This window comes from Heterocephalus glaber, unplaced genomic scaffold (assembly GCF_053883595.1).
Source record: "Heterocephalus glaber isolate CG9 unplaced genomic scaffold, H.glaber_assembly_v1.0 deba00001497, whole genome shotgun sequence".
Classification (NCBI taxonomy): Eukaryota; Metazoa; Chordata; class Mammalia; order Rodentia; family Bathyergidae; genus Heterocephalus; species Heterocephalus glaber.
In genome coordinates this window covers 51,799,013-51,807,314 of record NW_028258320.1, presented here as the reverse complement: position 1 = coordinate 51,807,314, position 8,302 = coordinate 51,799,013, and the positions used below count along the sequence as shown (strand labels likewise).

General features: G+C 41.2%; 1 pseudogene; it reads right to left on the bottom strand.

Moving 5' to 3' along the window:
• Positions 1-219: 219 nt before the first annotated feature.
• LOC101697417 (MICOS complex subunit MIC19 pseudogene) lies at positions 220-903 on the bottom strand (annotated as a pseudogene).
• Between the last annotated feature and the right edge of the window lie 7,399 nt (positions 904-8,302).

Sequence of the window (8,302 nt, the reverse complement as noted above, 5' to 3'; positions counted from 1 at the left end):
TTGGGTTTACTGGAACAGAACAGTGTCCTTAGATGACTGATTCCTGATCTAGACCTTGGCTTCTCAAACTGTTCTTGGTCAAAACATACTATGATTCTGTTGAATTCATTTTCTGGTGCTTCTCTTTAGCGGTCTTCTCTTTTGAAGTGCATTATTTTCTTACTCAAAAAAAAGTGTTCCACTTATGGAATTAAAGTTTTGCATGTTCTAAATATGATTTTATCCCCCCTTCTCCAGCATGCTCTGTTTGGCATGACTGACACAGTGCATGTACTGGTTAGCCAGAGCAGAGCAGCTGAGGGTCTGGTGGGTGTTCTCACGGTAACACTGGAGGATTTTGGCCTGCAGATCAGCACAGACTGGATGATAATCATACCGCTTGAACTTTATTTCTACTTCTTCAGCAGCTTTCTGATATTGCTCAGTGGTAACTTTGTAGAACTCTGAACTCCTCTCCTCCAGTCTAGCCAGCTGCTATTTGTACAACGCATCCTGCTTCTTTATCATTCGGTCTTTCTCTTCCAGCTGCTTAGCCAAGTGCTTTGCCTTTGAATGTTCTTCTTCATTTGATATCCTCTCTCGAAGGATAGCTCTGGTTGACTGCTCATTGGCTGCAGCCCTCTCTCGGCCTAGGTCCTTGCTTTTCTTTAGTTGTTTCTTATTCTCAGATTCCTTCTTGGCTTGCTCCAATGCCAGTTCTTCAGCCACTCTTCTTTTCAATTCTTCATCAGAAACTGAGGCACCATAAATACCAGAAAACTGCTGAGACTTTGAACCAGATGGGGAGGATTCCTTCATTTGATCAATTACATTTTCTGAAAGCCAGATGCCCTTCACCATGGTGGTGTTTTCATTCTCGTCAGCCTCAAAGGTGACCTGGATGGTGCTGGCAGTCCCATCCATGGCTCCTGCCTCTGTCCCGCAGAGTCCTATCTTGGACCCATGAGCACATCAGGGCCCACGCACACGTGCGTGGAGGATGAGACACTTCTCTTGCCCAGCGGGAGCAAGGCCTGTATATAATTTTTATTGAAAATTGGACATTTGAATATTATAATGTTTCAACTCTGGAAATTAGATTCTTCTCTCTCTACAGTTTGCTTCTGTTTGTGCTTGCAATTGTAGTGTTGCTTCTTGATGGTTAGTGACTTCTTGACACTTGTTTTCTGTTCTTAACACAGGGGAGTTTACGTTATTTGTCATGTCTGCTTGGTGAGCTTAGTGCTTAGATAATGATTGGCCTGAGATTTTTTTCATGTCTTGGAACTAATAAGTCTCCAGCTTCTGAAGAGGAGTTCGGTATGTGTGCCAGGGGTGTCCCCTGACACTGTGGGGCAGTTTAGAGCTCTGTCTTAGCCTTCACTTCCTGCTTATGTAAACCTGAAGGTCAGCAGGGCTTAGGACTTGGGGATCTTCTTGGGATTTTCCTAGGTGTGCGTGTGACACCATGTGTCACATAGCCTTATTGTTTCCAGGAAACATGTTGGAACTTTTCAAAGTATTCATCTTACTCCTTTTCTTTTTTTTGTACATCCTTTTATTGGTACATTTTAGGTGTACAATATAATGACATTCATCTTTGGAGATATGCACCTTACATACTCTCTTGGTTATTTTTCCCCCTTCCCTTGCCCTCCCTTCAAGCCCTCCATCCTTCCCTATTTACAAATACTTTGTTTCCATTATCTCATTTTCTCATATTAATTCCATTCCCTTCTTTCCTTTCCCCTACCTCTCCCAGTTCCCCTACGTTTTTTCTCATTTTCTTCCTATTTCACATTACCTATTATATGTTTTAGTCCTTATTTACACTTTCAGTTTCTCACACTAGAGAAACTATTTGGTATTTACACAGGTGTGCCTTGTTTATTTCATTTAAGAGTATCACCTCAATGTGCATTCATTTAGCTATAAATGTCTCTAATTTCTCATTTTTTATGGCTGAGTAGTACTCCATTTTATTTTTTAAAACCACAATTTCTTTATCCAGTCTACAGTTCATGGGTATTTGGGCTGCTTCCAAGTTTTATCTATTACAAATTGTGCTGCTATGAACATGGGTACACATATATCACTGTGGTATGATACTTTTAATTCTTTTGGGAAGATCCCCAGCAGGGTAATAGCTGGGTCAAATGGGACTTCCAGTCCTAGTTCTTTGAGGTATCTCCATACTGATTTCCACAGTGCTTGCACCAGTCTACACTCCCACCAGCAGTGGAGCAGGGTTCCTCTTTCCCTACAATCCTGCCAGCATTTGTTATTGGTTGATTTCATGATAGGAGCCATTCTTTCTGGAGTGAGGTGGAATCTCAGTGTTATTTTCATTTGCATCTCTCAAATGACCAGTGGTGTTGCACACTTTTTCAAATGTTTATTTGCCATTTCTACTTCTTTGTGTGAGAAGTGTGTGTTCATTTCAGATGCCCATTTTTGGATTGGGTCTTTAAATTTGGGAGGTCTGATTTTTTTAAGTTCTTTATAGATTTGAGATAGTAGACTTTTGTCTGAGAAAAAGCAGGTGAAGATTTTTTCCTACATTGAGGGTTGACTCCTCACACTGTTGGTGGTTTCTCTTGCTGTGCAGAAACTTTTTCATAAGAAGAGATCCCACTTGTTGATTGTTTGTGCTAGTTCATGGGCAACTGAGGGTTTGTTCATAGAATCTTTCCTTATACCAATGTCTTCAAGAATTCTACCTAACCTCTGTTCCAGGTGATTCAGTGTTTCTATTTTAATATTTAGATCCTTAATCCATTTCAATTTTAGTTTAGTGCATGGTGAGAGATATAGGTCTAGATTTAATCTTTGACAAGTTGAAACCCAATTTTCCCAGCACCATTTATTAAAGAGGCTATCTTTCCTCCAGTGAGGGTGTTTGACTCCTTTGTTGAAGATGAGATGACTAAATGTGTCTGGAGATGTTTCTGCATCTTCTAATCTGTTCCACTGGTCCTCAGGTCTGTTTCTTTGCCAGTACCATGCTGTTTTAATCACTGTAGCTTTGTAGTATAGTTTCAAGTTGGAGATTGTGATACCTCCTGCCATATCTCTGTTACCTAGAATTGCTTTTGCTATTCTGGGTCTATTCTTGCTCCAAATGAATATTTGGATTGTTTTCTCAAGGTCTGTGAAGTATGCTGCTGGGATTTCAAGTGGGATTGCATTGAATATATATAGCAGTTTTGGAAGCATGGCCATTTTCACTATGTTGATCCTTCCTACCCAGGAGTAGGGGATGTCTGTCCATTTTCTGATATCATCTTCAATCTCTCTTTTCAGAGTGCTATAGTTTTCAGAGAAGAGGTCTTTGATTTCTTTCACTAGGTTGATTCCTAAGTATTTCAGTTTTTTGGATACTACTGTGAAAGGAATTGTTTGCCCTATTTCTGTCTCAGTCAGTCTGTTGTTCATATGGAGGAAAGCTATTGATTTTTGTGTGTTTACCTTGTATCCAGCTACTCTACTGAATTTGATTATTAAGTCTAGAAGACTTTTGGTGGAGTTTTTGGGGTCTTCTATATAGAGTATCATGTCATTTGTAAATAATGACAATTTGACTTCTTCATTTCCTATCTTTATTCCTTTTCTTTCTTTCTCTTGTCTAATTGCTGTAACTAATGTTTCCAAAACTATATTGAACAGGAGTGGTGATAGTGGACATCTTTGTCTTATTCCTGATTTTAGTATGAAGGATTTCAGTTTTTGACCGTTTGGTATGATATTGGCTGTTGGTTTTTCATAGATGGCTTTTATCAGATTGAGGTAGAGAGTGTCAGTTCTATTTTTTGTATTGTTCTCTTAGTCTCCATTGAATTGATTTCTGCTCTGGTCTTTATAATTTCCTCCCTTGTATGAGCTTTGGGTTTGTCCTGCTCTTCTTTTTCTAGAAGCTTGAGGTGCAGCCTGAGGTTGTTTAATTAGGCTCACTCTGTTTTCCTAATATGAATATTCACTGCTATGAATTTCCCTCGTACGACTGCTTTCATTGTGTCCCATAGATTCTTGTATGTTGTATTGTCAGTGTCATTTAATTGAAGGAACTGTCTGATTTCTTCTTTAATTTCCTCTGTGACCCATTCGTTGTTCAGAAGTGTGCTGTTCAATTTCTACATGTTTATTAAATTTTTGCGGTTTCTTTTGCTCTTGAGCTCCAATTTCATTGCACTATGGTCTGATAATATACAGGGGATAACTTCAATCCCTTTGAACTTACTTAAACAAGTTTTATGAGTGAGTATGTGGTCTATTTTGGAGAACAACCCATGTGCAGCTGAGAAGAATGTGTATTCTGATTTTGTGGGGTGGAAGACTCCGTAAACATCTGTTAAGTTCATTTGTTCAAGAGTTTGATTGTGTTCTAGTATTTCATTGCTTATTTTTTGTCTAGTTGATCTATCTATTTGTGACAGTGGGGTGTTGAGGTCCCCCACTACTATTGTATTAGTGTATATATGACTTTTCATGTTCATTACTGTTTGTTTTATATAGTTGGGTGCACTAGTGTTTGGTGCATAGATATTTATGATTGTCATCTCTTCCTCTTGGATTGTTCCCTTTACAAGGATGTAATGTCCTTCTTTGTCTCTCTTATATCAGTGTTGGTTTGAAATCCACTTGATCTGCAAAGAGGATAGCTACTCCTTTTTTCCAGTTCCTTGTCACATGGAGTATTGTTTTCCACCCTCTAACTTTCAATCTATGAGTTTCTTTTTGAATTAAGCGTGTTTCTTATATGAAGAATATTGTTGGATCTTGCTTCTTGACACATTCTGCCAGTCTATTTCTTTTGATTGGTGAATTGAGACCATTAACATTGATGGTTATAACTGATACATATTGACTTATCATTGTCATGACTTTTTCTTTTTGTTGGGTTCTCCCCCTTTGCTTTAATTTCTTGTCACACCTGATGGATTCATTCTGCTATGCTTCCTGGGGTTGTGATCCTCATTGTCTTTTCCTAGAATATTGTCTAAAATTTTTTGGAATGCTGGTTTGGTTTCATGAAGTTCCTAAGGTGCTCTTTGTCATGAAATTATCTTATTTCACCCTCAATTTTGAAAGATAGTTTTACAGGGTACATCAGTCTGGGTTGGAGGCTTTTTTCCTTTAGGGCTTGAAATACATCACTCCAAGCTTTTCTTGCCTTGAGGGTTTGCATTGAGAAGTCCACCGTGATTCTGATAGGCTTTCCTTTGTATGTGATTTATTTCTTTTCTCTAATTTCTTGTAGGACTTTGTTCTTCTGTTGGGTTTCTGGAGTCTTAACAATTATATGCCTATGTGTAGATTTTTTTTTTGATCAAGTCTATTTGGAGTCCTATATGCCTCACTTATCTGTATGTCAAGTTCTTTTCCCCTGCTTGCCATTACTTCTGTGAACAGTTTTTTTTTTTATATCATCTGCATTCTCTCCTGTTAGTTCATTGACTCCAGTCAGTCTTATGTTGTTCTTCTTTGAATCATCTATCAGCTACTGGATTGATTTCTCATGATCCCTTACAATTTTAAAGCAATTTTTCTTCTCCTGGTCACTGATTGCAATCTTATCTTGTATATCTGAAATTCTGTCCTCACATTGTCTCATCCTGCTGTATAGACTTTCAATGGAGTTTTTAATCTCCTGGAAATCTTTTTGCATCTGTTTTATGGATTCCATTTGTTTCCTATGTTGGGATTCCATCATGTTCCTCAGCTCCTCTCTAGATTTATTAATCATGTCTTGCACTATCAGCACAATCTCTGCTCTTATCTGAGAAATTATTTCTGATTTCATTTTTTCCAGATTCTCTTTTGTTGCCAGTTCAGGGAGTCCAGGTGGTTGAGTATCAGATTGTTCCATCTCATTTCCCTTTGGAGTTGCTGTAGGTGATCTGGGAGTCTGGTTTTGAGACTTGTTTACATGTCTTCTCATTTCAAAGGGGTGAAGGGGTGCTGTTGGCAGCTGCGTGGATCACCTCTGCACTGGGAGCAATAGTATGGGGGGCCAGAAGCCCCTTCCTCTGCACTGGGAGTGGTGGAAAGGTGGACTGGAAGCTCCTTCCTCTGTGCTGGGAGTGGTGGTACTGTGGCCTGGAAGCCTCTTCCTCTGCTTTCCATGGAGCTACAAGTTTGGGAAGGTCTGGGACTTTCTTTGACTTGTGTGTTTCTCAGGAATCTTGTCCTTTTCCACTGATATCAATCTTGAAAACTGTTGTTTCATGAGTTTCTCCAGTTTGGGGGTTGCTTCTGATGGAAGGAAATGCATTCCCAATGGTGCATTCTGGCCAAAACACTAGGGAACACCTGCTGGTCTTGCTTGTTAAGGACATGGTAGTGCTCCTCAGGGGTCCTGCACAGGTCAGCATGGGTCTGAGGGCTATGTTGTCTCAGGGATGGGGTTCTGTGGGAAGTATTTGTGAGGTCTAGCAGCCATGCCTGTCCCTGGTCTGGTGTCCATATATGGGAGGTCTTGGGCTAGAAGACTGTGAGGAATGCTCTGTAGTTTTGTTTCCTGTTTGCGTGGATGCAGGGCTCAGTGCCCAGCCTCCCTCATCATTCTGTGCAGACCATAAGTAGATTTCCTCTTGTTATCCTGCCATCCTTAATGATTTCATATCCTGAAGGTGTTTTCATGGCTCTGTGGTAAGACAGCCTATTTCCTAGGTTTGAATTTCCTGTTCCAACCAATTGCATTTCTGAGGCCTCATATTGCATCCCAGTTAGGATTGATCAACCTTACTCAGCAGGGCGGCACAAGCCTGCCTATGCAGACCACTCTGAGACAGGCACAGGTCTCCATGGTGCAGGTTCCCTGCTGTCCCCTGGACCCTGCAACAGACCTGGGAGACCTGTGGAAATGCCTGTCTGAGGCCAGGCATAGCTTTCTCCAGAAGCTGAAGACTGGGCTTCACTGCAGAGGATTTTTTTCCTCATCAATTACAGTGGAAATGTAGAGGACCACATTGCAGAAAGTTAAACAGTGTCTTCCAAAGATATATCCAAGTCCCATCCCTGACCTCTGGGAATGTAATCTTATTTGGAAATAGGATTTTTGCAGATATAATTAAATTAAGAGTCTCTGGATGAGATCATCCTGGATTTAAGGTGGGCCCTGAGCACTGTGACAAGTAGTATCCTTACCAAAGAAAAGCAGGGGGAAATTGGAAACAGAAGAGAAGAAAAGCTGAGACTGGAGTGCTGCATCCACATCCAGGAATGCCTGGTGCAACAAGGAGCTGAAGAGACAAGAAGGACCCCCAGAACCTTGGTAGGGAGCACAGCTTGGCCCACACCTTGATTTAGGACTTCTGGGCTCCAGAGAGGTGAAAGAATAAGTGAGTTGTTTTAAGCCCTGGTCTTTGGTAATTTGAGTAGCAGGCTGCTGAAACTGGCACACATGTGTCCCCCAGGTAGATGGAACACCCTGGCACTTTGCCTGGATTGTTGTACAGGTAGAATAGACACATTTCAAAAGCATCTTTACCCACTTATAACTAATTCCCCAAGATTTATGTAAGAACTTTTTTTTTGCATTATTTCTTCTACTTCTGAAGCCATTAAGACTCAGACGGAGGTTGAGAAAGGGGCTCTGCTCCCACAGTGAGCACACCTTGCCCGGCCTGCACCAGGGACCTCCTGGTAGGAGCTGTGTGTTGGGACAGCTTCTTCTATTGTGCATTTCTGCCTAGCCTTGTTTTCATCTCTTCTTTGCACTGACCAGGACTCACTTTATCTCTGTTTCCATTTGTACCTTGCACTTTGATGGTGTGATAAGGGAGCCTATAAGATGTTTACCCCATGCCTCCGTCTGGGGGGCCTGGCTGGTGCCCTCTTGTTCTCTGCTAGATGAAGAGAGGCTGAAGCCTGGTCCCCAGGCTTGCTTGAATTTGCTGGGGCCTCGGAAATTATCATCCCACAGTGGTCAACCCTGCTGGGAAAAGTGTTGACCCAGGTTCATCTTGCCACATGGGAATTTTCATTCTGAATTGGACCCAAATAACAGTCTGTTTTGTATGAAAGAAATCAAGTAGAAAGAATACTCAGAAAGTGTGGGGAAAGAAGCTGCCTTAAAGTTATTTTAAAATCATAGGCACAGATGGAGCCCATATCCCAAGAGCCTCACACCCCACCCTGACAGGCTCATCCTAGTTCAGCTGGCCTGGTTGTCTCTGTAAACATTTAGGGCTGCATCCCCTGCACATCCAGGACAGACAATCCTATTGGCTCAGCTAATACCTGAGCAGGGAACTGGTCAGCAGAGTAAGTGTCCTAGCACATAGCTCTTTACCTGCTTCTTTGGGTGGAATAAGAGCTTTGG